The sequence below is a fragment of the Parasteatoda tepidariorum genome, chromosome 11 (assembly GCF_982258835.1).
Source record: "Parasteatoda tepidariorum strain Cologne lab strain chromosome 11, Ptep-v5.0, whole genome shotgun sequence".
NCBI lineage: Eukaryota > Metazoa > Arthropoda > Arachnida > Araneae > Theridiidae > Parasteatoda > Parasteatoda tepidariorum.
In genome coordinates this window covers 10,819,310-10,832,313 of record NC_141765.1, presented here as the reverse complement: position 1 = coordinate 10,832,313, position 13,004 = coordinate 10,819,310, and the positions used below count along the sequence as shown (strand labels likewise).

General features: G+C 28.9%; 1 protein-coding gene across 1 annotated transcript in view; it reads right to left on the bottom strand.

Moving 5' to 3' along the window:
- LOC107456224 (cAMP-dependent protein kinase catalytic subunit 1) overlaps window positions 1-2,771 on the bottom strand; it is a 452,991-nt gene extending 450,220 nt beyond the window's left edge. Inside the window, exon 1 of the mRNA XM_071187758.2 lies at window positions 2,485-2,771. The gene's annotated coding sequence lies outside the window, so the exon portion shown is untranslated. The remainder of the gene's footprint in view (window positions 1-2,484) is intronic.
- Window positions 2,772-13,004: the final 10,233 nt, after the last annotated feature.

Sequence of the window (13,004 nt, the reverse complement as noted above, 5' to 3'; positions counted from 1 at the left end):
TATAAGAATTTTAAAATATTTATTTTGTAAAAAAAATTTTTATAGCTTATTTTTTACTCACCTTTTCTTATTAATGATACACCTCCTTTAATGCATTATCATAAAATCTATTCATGATATTCGAAGGTATAGTTTTTTAAACAGAACTCCAAAATCTGTATAATACTACATTTTATGGGGTAAGGATAGCCTGGTTGGCAGGGCGCTGGTCTCACGCCGGCGGGAGTTCGAATCCAGCCAGCCGAAGACTCTAACTAGAGTAAATCATGACTGGTGCACGTTAAATCTGTCTAGTCACGAAGTCCTCCATGCTCCTATAACAAATTATATCTCTGGGAGTACTGAATTGGAGATTGATCGTTTTCTGGTACAGGTCAAAATTACGATCTAAGGACTCACTCTTGCAGGAATGATTGCAAGAATGAGTCCACCCTATAAATGGGTGTGACGTATAGGTGTGGTAGGAGACAGATTCTTGGCCATAGATGGCGCCACTGGAAAACAAAAACACCCCTTGACTTAATGGCCTACGACGCCAACAACTACATTCTATACAAATAGGAACAATGTGTCAAAACTATTCACTGTGGTTAAAGCTTGGAGCTTCAAGAAGGCCTTCTTTGAATTTTGAGTTAACCAAACCTTTCTTTTTTTTTTTCATTTTGAAATACATGACCTTTGAGTCTAACGAGCAAACTGATTATTTTAACTTTGACTTATTAACAGTTGGAAGCAAATATAAGATTGAAATAACTTGCAGAAACATGAAAGAGAGAAAAACTCCATTATGTTTTTCTTAACAAGCACAGTCGGCTATATATTTACACAAAATCTTCATATGTACCAATTACCAATTATTTCAAATTATTATTATTATTTTTTTGAAATTATACATTTGGAGCCATGCAAAAAGAAAAAAAAAATTGTTGAAGAAAAATTTCCATGTTAACCAAGTTACCAAGTTTTCACTAAACAATTGAAACACCTTGGTATGTCCCCTTTTGATAGCCCATATTTTTTCAAAAAGTGGCCAAGCTGTTCCTTTGTATAGTTTACTGATAAGTACTTTACCAAGTTTTCACTAAACACACATCTCAACAATTTGAAACTGTAGCATATTATATTCCACCAAACTCTTTCAATCATGTCATAATTGGAGTTGAAAATGATGCATGCAATAAATGGGAATTTATTGAAAAATTCAATTTTAATAAACTTAACAGAATGTCTCATAATGTCTGCTTTTATTCAAATTTTATTTGCTGTTACTTTTAAATTTCACTTATGGCATACGAGTATTATTTCTAATCATTTCTTTATAAGCAAATCACATAAAATTAGCTTAAATATTAATATCTTATTTTTGATAAAATGAATTGGATGATGGAAGTTAATTAGAAAATTATACTGTCAGGTTTTTTATGACGACTCGATCTCTACCCTTTTGAAAATAATTATCAATGTAAGGTGATTTTTGCATTTTTCGCTTGAGTGTGCGATCTTCCTGTTATCCTGTTCATCTTGTTTAAAATAAGTTGGATGCAGTTTTTTCTTATTTTTTATTTTCCTTAAATCACAATATACTGCAAGTTTATAATAACAACAGCTACAATTTAAGAAGATAAGAAAAATTTAGGAAAAATTGTAAATTGCCCTTAATACGCCCCACGAACTAAGCTTGTACTATGTTAATCTGAGTTTACTTCGGTTCTATGTAAATTAAGATTTTACGCATGCGCTGAATGTGACGCTGGAGCTGTTCTACGCCAAACTTAACGCTAACGCCAATAGTGCTCTCTAATGGTGAGTGTTAGGGTAGGGTGCTTGGGTTTCCTCTGGTGGCGCAGCCGGTTAAGGCACTGCTCACACCACTGATGAGAAGAGCTAGGGGTCATGAGTTCGATACATATATACCTTGGCGAACAAAGAACACGTATTCTTTGGCCAAGATATATACATATACATATAAAGCAGTCAAAATTAATACGAATCATCACAATTTTTTTTTAGAGTTCACAAGACTAATCTTTTTCAAACAAAATAACATTCGTTCAATAAAAGTAGAAAACGAATTCTTCAATATTTTTACATCTGTTTATTTAATCTTTAATACAAAAGACATAATATTTAAAGCATACTATACGAAAATGGGATACGATATAGAAAATTCTAAGACCCCCTTTTTCAAACATAGATATGAAAAAAATTAACGACGGAAATTTTTTCACCGTTATTACACACACTTATTTTATTTAATACATAAAATAAAAATTCTAATAAAACATATCTTCTGCAAAAAAAAGAAGAAAAAGGAATTTTAGCCTTTTGCTTTTCAAAATTGTTTTAATTTCTGAACGTTTGCTCCTTCATTCCTAGGTTTTCACAAGTCGAAGTTATAAAAGTAATAAAAGAGTAACAGTTTACCTAATGCGTCACCTCTCTGGGAAAATAAAAAATGAAAATGACAAAAATAAATTAACTTACATTTCCTTCTTTCGCTTGAAGTGAGTCAGAAAACTATGGAATATATGAAAATCTGCGTATACTTGTCTATGAATGTGAATTAATCCAGTAAAATTGCACCTGGTAGATTGAGTATTCAATTTTTACGAAGTTTATTTTAGAAAACAGGTGTTAGTTTGGTCCAAAATTGAAATTATGATACTAGGATATTTGACGGTATTTTGTTGGAATAATGCCAACTTACGGAAAACGTAAAATGCTAGTGAAATGAAACTAAAAGGAGTTAGAGCATAAAACATGTGAAGATCACAGAACTATATAGTTTGTTTGGCGAATTTCATGGCGGTACAGCTACAGTTAGAATTTTAAAGGTGATTAAACACCTACAAAAGTTATGACTGAATCATATCTTATTTTGATGATGACAAAAACTTACTTTTTTACTTAAGATGGTCTAAACATATGTAACTGTTTCTTTTTCTTATTTTGACAAGGATTCAGGAACTTCAAGATTTGAAGCTTACAATTAGGAATACCAGTTTTGCGTCTTTTAAGAAAAAATATAATTTGACGTCTCAGGTGTTTAGTTTACAGTTAGTTATTAAAAACAATTTCATCTTCTAAAATTTTCTTTTTTTAAATTTTAGTTTATTTTTCATAATAATAGGTATCAACATTTAACAACGAATAATAACGTGTCTTTTTTATTAGTATTAATCGTGATAGAAAAAATTAAGTTTATACCAGTTTTAGAATATGTTTTCCTTTTATTGTAAGTAAAGTCATTGAAAATCAGATGAAGGTACAGTGGAATATTGTTAGTACATTAAAGGTGTAAAAGCATAAATGATATCTATTTTCTTATAATGTAAATAAAAGTTCAATAACTAAAACGTATGTTAAATTGACAACACTGTGAAAATCTAAACTTTTGTTTTTTATAGCATAAATTTCTAAAATTTTCAAAAAATGTCCTTTTTCTTTAGCTTTGACGCTTTTTCTTTAGCTTAGTGACAAAGTGTCGCAAACTAATTGATGCCGAAAACTATCGAACAGCTAGAAACTATCAAGAAATAGTTTCGTATAATTTGATAAGAAATCACGGTGCATACCTGCCAACTTTCAATCCCTTCCATTATTACTTTTCCCAGTGGTATTAAAATGGAATTAAAACTTCAATTTTAAGCAAACAAATACGTTGTATATGAGCAAACTTAAGTTGACAACCATGATAGTTACGCAATATGTGCTTAATTTTTGTAAGAATAGTGGTGATCAAAATCATTTAAAAATTAAGTTTATAAAAGAAAAAATAGTATATATTTACTACCACTTTAAATATGAAAACAAAATCTTCCGGAAAATCCGGAAGAGTTGGCAGGTATGACGGTGATCTAGCTCTAGTCAGCGTGTCAAAAAAGTAGTTTTTCTTTAGCATTTGTCTCTGAGGGCTATTCGGCTCTGAACTGATTTGTAAAAGTTGTCTCTTATACTTCAAAAAGCCCTAAGAATGATCACCAATAATATATAAATTGTACACTTTTACATTGACTTCCTCTTTAGAAAATATTTTCTTATTTTGTTGCACATATAGATTTTAAAAGAAAGAGTTATCTCTTGTAAATCGCACTCTGAATGTGATAATCTGTTTAAAAAAATAGAACTATATAATTAAATATAATCAATAGAAAAATTAAAAAAAATAGAAATAGAAATAGAAAAAAAAAGTAAAAATAGAATTAATTAAAAAAATATAGTTACAGAATACGAAAAATTATTTTTCAGATTTTTATACTTATGTTACATTGAAATTAAATATCATTAAGTTACAAATATTTTAAATATGAATCGAAACCTAATTAAACTTGTAAGAAAATCATGTTTATGTCCACTACATTTACTGTTTTAGGCATTAATAACTCTGCTGCTACATTTCGCCATAAAAAAATTTGCATATACAATAAACTCAAAATGCATAAATTTAGTGGTGTGTCCGCGATTATTTAAGTTAAAAAATTCTTGAACTTCTGTCACAATAGAGGAAAAAGTATGGTCAAATCTACCAGATTTTGTTAAAATTTACTTTTCTGACTCAATGGGAACACCCAAAAGTTTGGTAACTTTTACCGAAGTGCTTTGGAAATTATTTTTTTAAATTAACAATAAAATAATATCTGGAAAATATAGTGATATTTAGTAATTTTAAGATGATGCCCTAGAGCATGGCATAAAACCATTTAGTCGGTAAATATTGAAAAACAAAATTTCCGGTAAACCGTTACCATATGAACGGCAAAAGTTACCAAATGAATGGTTTAAATACCGCATGTTTTGTTTTTTAATACTACAATTATGTTTTTTTTTGATTAATTTTTTTTTTTACAAGAAATATCATTACCATACAGTAAGGTAATTTAACCGGAATTTTTTCTCCGTGGTGATTCCCGTTTAAAAACTTTCAAAATAGTTTATTTAGAGTTTCAAATCTACTATGATATATCCGTATTTGTTTAAAGTAACTCATTAAGTGACCGTAATTTAACAAACGTTCAATGACGTCTACTTACTGTTGTGCAATTTAAAAATTCCAGAAATATACCTAAATATGCTGACGGTAACCGCAGAGATTCATGCCCACGTACCTTAAATTTTTCAATAGTATTTACATGTTAAAGTGGCGTATTTTTGGGGAGGGTTTGGGGGAATTCCCTCCCCCTCCCCCCGAAATTCTACATTACTAGATTAATGAGCTATTGTAAGGAGTAAGGATGACGCAAAAATAAAGGGGTTTTCATTATTCATTTACATACACACATATATATATATGTTGGTGTGTGTTACTGTTATATATATATAGTTCTTTGAACTGCTTATAGCTGCTTTGCAGTGATGTGTGTGTAAGCTTCACTGCGTTCATTTTAGACGTAGTTATTAATAAAAGCAATAATAGATTATATCATCTGCCTACCTTTAAATAAACCTTTTGATAACGTATTATGGCTTATGACTGCATTATTAAAGTTGAATACAACAATGATAACAGGGATGTAGCACTGTTATTATGTATATATATATATAAGTAATAATCCGGTTGTAATAACAGGGCTACAACCCTGTTATCAGTGTTGTATTTAGCTTAAAATAATGCAGTCTTAAGCCATCATACGTTCTAAACAGGTTTATTTAAAGGTAGGCTGGTATTGATAACAGTCACGTCCCCACTCCTGCAAAGGAGGGGGCGGGGACAAGACTCCGGACAATTCCGGACAGCTTATCAGGATCACATCAGGATGAAAAGGACACGCAAAACTATGTGTTCTTACGTTTTATACCAACACAGATTTGAGGTAAAAAGGCACACTTCGTACATTCCTTGTAACCTTACGCATTAAGGAAAATCATTAACTGCTTCCTTATATGGAAGTGACAGAGGGAACGATTCTAAAAATAACTCTTCCTTTGAAATATAAATCTATTTATATTTCAATGGTATGTTTTCAGCCTTGAATTCCCAAAATAGAATCTCTCTACGCTTATTCTTTAACAAAGACATTTTATGAAAACGAAAGAGTTTTAATTATTTTATTAATACAAAAGTATTTAATTTTTGTATTACATCCCTCCCAAAAAAAATTTTGGTAAGCCAAAATAAAAAATTTAGAATACTTTAAATTTAAAATTTTTAGGTGTTTCTTTTTCCCTACTACAAACAACATCTTTTCAATTATGAGAAGAAAAAATATTATTTACAATGACAAAAATAACAACATGATAATGCACTTCATCTGTTTAGACAACTAAACAGAAAGAAAAATGAAACATGTTAAACTATTCTACTAAAATTTTCAAAAAAATTTTTCACACAAAAATGTACCAAACTTTTATGCAAACGAACAGGAAACAAGTGTCATTTAATTAGAATTTAATTCCAACATTTGTGGTTTGTGATATTTCCTAAGCTTTGATACATGAACTATTTCAAAATTTTTGTTTACTTAAATTTCTGTTTATTTTTGTTTTTGTAATCAGTATCTTGGTCATTCTTTCTTTTTCCTACTTTTCCTTTTATTTTTTTTGTTTTTGCTACCCTTTACATATTTTTTGTCGATATTAACCTGATAATGAACGCATCCATTACCTAGATCTATCTTCGAAATCATTTGAACTTTTTGGACATTCTTTCTTTCTATTTTTTCGATGTTTACTTTTACTGAAACATCCTTAACATTCATTTTTTCGATGCTTATTTTTTTTTAAACATCATTCTTTTCTTTTTTCGATGTTTACTTTTTTTGAAACATCTTTTTCATCATTTTTAACCTTAACATTTCGAGAATTCTGCTGTTTAATGTGCAAAGATAAGTTGCCACTTTTAGAATTAGCAAAGATGATCAGTCTCCTACCAAATTGAGTAACAACTGGCCCGACACAATCAATAAACAAACAAAAATCCCTGCAATTCTACAACCCTACTAAAGCATATGGTAAATCAGTATCAAGTATAAAAACTTAGCTGAGTTAAAAATTTTGCTTATCGTAATAAGGGAAACTCACAAATTTTGTTAAGTGTTAACTGTCCGTTTGTTTGGGTAACATATAAGTTTTCACATTTTTTAAATAGGACTATTTATTTTTGACCAAGTCCGAATAAGTAAAAGTATTAAAAATTTCTTTAAGTTTATTTGAAAACTCTTCATCGTTAGGTTCAAAAGAAAGTTTTGAAAAATTTAATTTTTTATGTGGTTAAGTCTAAAAATCATTAGGAAACAAAGGTTTAAAAAAAAACTTAATTTAGTTTGCCGCCACTAGTTTGATTGACGTTTGAACTACATTTTTTTTCCTTCAAAAACATTTTAAATGCACTGTAAAAAACAGTATTATATCATAATTTTAAAAAAAAACAATATAAACACTAGAAATGCAATCTAATCATTAATAATACTCTATTCCATTATTCAAAATAAAATATTTAGATTACTACTCATGTCTAATATTACTAAAATATTTAATCATAACATTGAGACAGTAAAAAAATGAGAGAGAAAAAAAAATATATATCTACAGTAAATCCTTTCCATTTGCCACACTTTTCTTTTGACTTTCATCAATTTCGTTGAAGAGAAAAAAAATATATAATTTTTTTTTCTTTCGCGCACTTAAATCAATTCATGAATATTCATGATTAAGATTCGCGCACATTCTTTTTTGTTTTCACAACTTGAGCAGTAAGAATTGTAGGATCACTCGGTGTCGAATCACTACCATGGATGATGTTTCTTCCAACTTAGTGGCACTATGGAATTGTAGGGTCATCGGATGGGATACTTTCACTGGTTTCAGGGGACAATCTCCAGCCATCGTCCTTCCTTCCATCTACATCAGCATTTCAGGCGCGACGAGGGACAAGTAGTACGGGTGGAAAATCGCCCTTCCTTCCTTCAACGTTTTTTTCTCCTCTGGGGGTTCCCCGATTTTTTTCTCCTCTGGGGGTAATGGAATTGGGAAAATTTCCACGAAGCAGTCAGCCTCCGTTACGCTTAGTTCCAGAGATAGAAAATCTTAAGTTTCCTCCAAAGGTTTCCTCAGCAAGCAACTATGCTGCCGACTTGTAATAATCCTGGCGGGTTGTAATAACAGGGCTACAACCCTGTTATCAGTGTTGTATTTAGCTTAAAATAATGCAGTCTTAAGTCATCATACGTTCTAAACAGGTTTATTTAAAGGTAGGCTGGTATTGATAACAGTCACGTCCCCACTCCTGCAAAGGAGGGGGCGGGGACAAGACTCCGGACAGCTTATCAGGATCACATCAGGATGAAAAGGACACGCAAAACTATGTGTTCTTACGTTTTATACCAACACAGATTTGAGATAAAAAGGCACACTTCGTACATTCCTTGTAACCTTACGCATTAAGGAAAATCATTTACTGATTCCTTATATGGAAGTGACAGAGGGAACGATTCTAAAAATAACTCTTAGTTTGAAATATAAATCTATTTATATTTCAATGGTATGTTTTCAGCCTTGAATTCCCAAAATAGAATCTCTCTACGCTTATTCTTTAACAAAGGCATTTTATGAAAACGAAAGAGTTTTAATTCTTTTATTAATACAAAAGTATTTAATTTTTGTATTATATATATATATATATATATATATATATATATATATATATATATATATATATATATATATATATATATATATATATATATATATATATATATATATATATATATATATAATAGCATTACATAATAGCATTAACTATTAACTATATTATTTAAATTCTCATTAAAAAAAGTAAAAGACAATTTATAATTGTTAAATTTCAGTCGAAAGAACAAGGTAACCTTAATTGAATCTCGAAACTTGTAAATTCTCAAAAATAAATTAGCAAATATCACTTTGAAAAATCTGAAGAAGCAAGGTTTGAAAATATGAAGTAAACGCTAAATTCATATTAATTATTGAGACCAACAAAATATAAAAAATAAATATTTCTTTATAAACATGTATCATATCATCTAAAAATATAAAATATTTTGAAGAAATATAAGTAAAAGTAACCATGAAAATATATATCTAGCTATTAAAAACGACGTAATTCTTAAAATAAAGGTATTTTTTCCTTATAAAGGTTACTTTAATACACAATGTTTTCTTATATGAGAAAAAACTGAAATGTTTATTTTAATTTTAGGAATTCGATAATATATTTCGATATAACCAGGGCCGGATTAAGAGGGGTTACTAATGGAACGGTAGCCCCTATCCCCAAGTTTTTAGGGTCCCATAAGGGATTTTTAAAGTTTAAAAAAGTTATAATTAATTTTAGAAATTTTCTAAAAAAGTATTAGATTATTTTCAAACGTTATGTCCTACAATCTTTGTCATCGTTTGATTCTATCCACAAGTGTTCCATATTTTTTCAACTAATTTTCCGTAATCATCTACAAAATATGTAAAGTTTAATGGGGCTGTTTGGTTGGCAACAATATAGCAAGTTTGGTAAGTACGGAAAATTCGAATTTCTTTCCCGAACAATTTTGACTGATAACTACCTTGGGCTACATGGTTAGTTAGAAATTGATTGATATAGAAGTTGGAGTAGATTTTTCGATTACTGACTTTTGGGATAAATTGGTAAGTGTGTCGGCTTTTTGTATCCTCACTATCCCATCTTTGCTGCCATGTTAAAAGGTTATTCTTCATAAGTTCTGTTCTTGTTGTCTGTTTTGATGATATGTCATATAGATCTATTGTTGATTTTTGACAAGCTAATTCGGCCTGTCTATCAGCTTCCTCATTGCCCTCATATCCTTTGTGGGCTTTAATCCAGTGGAATTTAGTAATATTTTTGTAAGTATTTTTTATCATTTGAACTAGATAATCATTCCTGCTAAGGGCTTGAAGACTGGAGTGTGAGTCAGAATAGATGTTTGTTTCGCTACTGATATTATTTTGGTGTATCCAATGGAGTGACTGAATTATCGCCCATAATTCTGCTTTGAAAACTGTTGAATAATCTGCAATTCTGAAGTTGCGAGACTCTACAAGACCACCATTGACAATTATTACGAATGCACATCCCAGTTTGTATTCGCCGTTATAAATTAGCCTGGATCCGTCCGTAAATATCTCAATTCCATCTTTTATTGTAGTAAAAACGTAGTTTGTAGTTTAGTAACGGAAAATACGAATTTTGATTTTTAAAATGTTTATGTTTCATAATTCTTATTACTGCTTACGATTTATAACTCCATACATGATGGCAACAGTATAATATGTTTGGCAACAATATAACAAATCCAGCTAAAACGGAAAATTTGAATTTGTTTCGTTTGATTTTTAAAATTTGTATGTTTCATAATTCTAACCACTGGTGGAGATTTATAATTCCATATATGATTCAACAATATAATATGGTTAGCAGCACTATAATAAGTTCAGCAAAAACGGAAAATTTAAATTTGTTTCTTTTGATTTTTAAAATTTGTATGCCATAATTCTTACTACTGCTTGAGATTTATGATTTCATACTTGATGTTTTTGCTGGCATAGATACTTATTGATCGCATTTCAAATTTTGAATGTAATTATTTTTGTAAAATAATTAAAAATTTAAAAATGTTTTTTTTTTAAATTTTGGAAAAAAAACTGGAATTGAATTTCATAAAGAAGTTTCATTATTTCTGAAATATAAGCAAATGTTAGGTAATTTAGTATAGATAGGGCCCTAAATTACATATCAGCCTCAAGCCTCAATATATCTTAATCCAAACCTGGATATAACTAATAAAATTTGTCATGTATGATAACATCTGAAACATATAAATGCACTAAATTAAAAATTAGATTCTAATATTTAAATACAAACTTGTTGACCTACATGTGGTTAAACATTATTGGAAATTAATGAAAATATTAATTCAAAACATAGGATTCTACGGTAAAAGTTAAAAGCTGCTATACGTAATTATTAATACTTTTCCAAGAGTACTTGACAAATGTTCTAAGAATTATTAATACAATTAAGGAAACACTCATATATCAGAAAGTAACTTAACTAAACTTGTGAATTTCTATCCAACAGTTTCTGACCTTATCAAAACTTGCTGATTAATGAGAACTTAATTACCATTTTTAATCAAGTTATAAATGTTCATATCTAAGAAGAAGTATGTAACAAATGAGACACTGTTTCAAGCTGAAAAGGAAATGCAATCAATCGTATTTTGAGAGAATTACTCTTTTGAAATATTTTTAATTTTAGAATGAAATATAAGCTAGACATTTCGGAGATGCTCATGTCGCAGAAAATAATTCTTTTGAGTTACATGTCCTGTAATAAGTTGAGTTTATTTAATCTATATTTTGAATTAAAGCAAACAAAGCTTAAGAAATTATAAATAAATAAATAATTAATCTAAGGAAGGAAACTTAAATCTAAGTGTTAAAAGGCAGTGGACAATATGAAAGGAAAGGCTATAGCATGAAATTCTTAACATAATGTATATGTTGATAAAAAAATTTAATAATCTCAGCAAATGATTTTTTTCCCTTCATTTTTCAAAGCGTTTTTTTATGTATTAAGGGGACCGGAAAGTAATGTCGTTTCGGTGCATTTGATATTTGTTATCAAGATTTTATTTTTAATCAATAACGTATTCACCCTCGTTAACAACAACCTTTCAATGCCGGATAGAAAATTGTAATTCTAAGTAGATACTGTTTGCGGCAATTTCTACTTAAAAAGTATCTAATCAACGGAGAAGCAATTATGATTTTTTTTAAGAGAAAGAATGAAAAATTGAATACGTAACACGCAGAAAATAATAGAAGAATAAGAACACGTAGAATTTCAAATCCAGATCACTGTAATCTACTTTAAATCTGCATTATACAGTGTAATTTACATTATATATGACAAGCATTACAGATTTTCTTTTCTATTTTCATTACTTTGAGTACATTCCTCTCCTATTATACAAGCTACAAAACACATTTGTGTTTTGTTAAGATGTGCTTCTGATTAATATAAATTAACTTTTAAATGTTATAAGATCTATACACGAAGAAAAAACTTGTGCTAAAATTACCGTTTTGAATATTGATATTTCTGGTAAAACAAAAACATAATTCTGGTTAATAAAAACCAAAATGTACGATATTTAAATTAATTTGGTAATTTTTCTATTCATACAGTAACGATTTACCAGAAATTCTAGTTTTCAAAATTATAGTTCTTATTACCACAAATTTAGTAAAAAATACCGAACTGAAAAGTAAATTTAACCGAATAAATTGTTTTTACGACATGCTCTAAGTTATCATGATAAAAATTACCATACTTTACCACATTTACTAAATTCTAAACTATATTTTATTATTAGTTTTACAAAAATCATTACCAAATGCTTCTAAAAAATTTACCGGCTATTTGGTAAGCCTATAGAGCCAGAAACACTGTAAATCTCTCTCTCTTTCTTCTTTTTTTTAAAAAAAAAAATGATTTTACAATTATTTTCACCGCTTTAAAATTAATGGGTTATGTCAAATAAAAGGCAAGAAAAAACCCTTTACTGATTTAGGCATTCTCCTACACATTTTCTTAAAAAGCATAGATAATAACATCTATCATTTTAATAATTAAATTCCTATTTTAATGAAATTATCAGCCTTTTTTCGTCCAATTTAATGCAAAACAACAAGAAAACAAAATAATTACAGTTCTACGAACAATACACAATTTTCTTATGAAGAATTCTTAAAAAACAATAATGGGCAACAGTTAAACATTTCAGACATAAAAATGCGTTTTTAATACTTCTCTTCATCAATAATTCATAAAATGTTTTTATGCTTCCTAAAAGTATTATTGTTTTTGTCGTATTTTTTGCACACAATGTAACAGACACGTACAAAATAAACTGCTTAAACAAAAAGAACTTTCTTTTTTAGAATTTACGTGACTACTTATGTCTTTTTTAATGTACATTCACCATTTAAGATGTTTGAAAACTCAAAAGTAAATT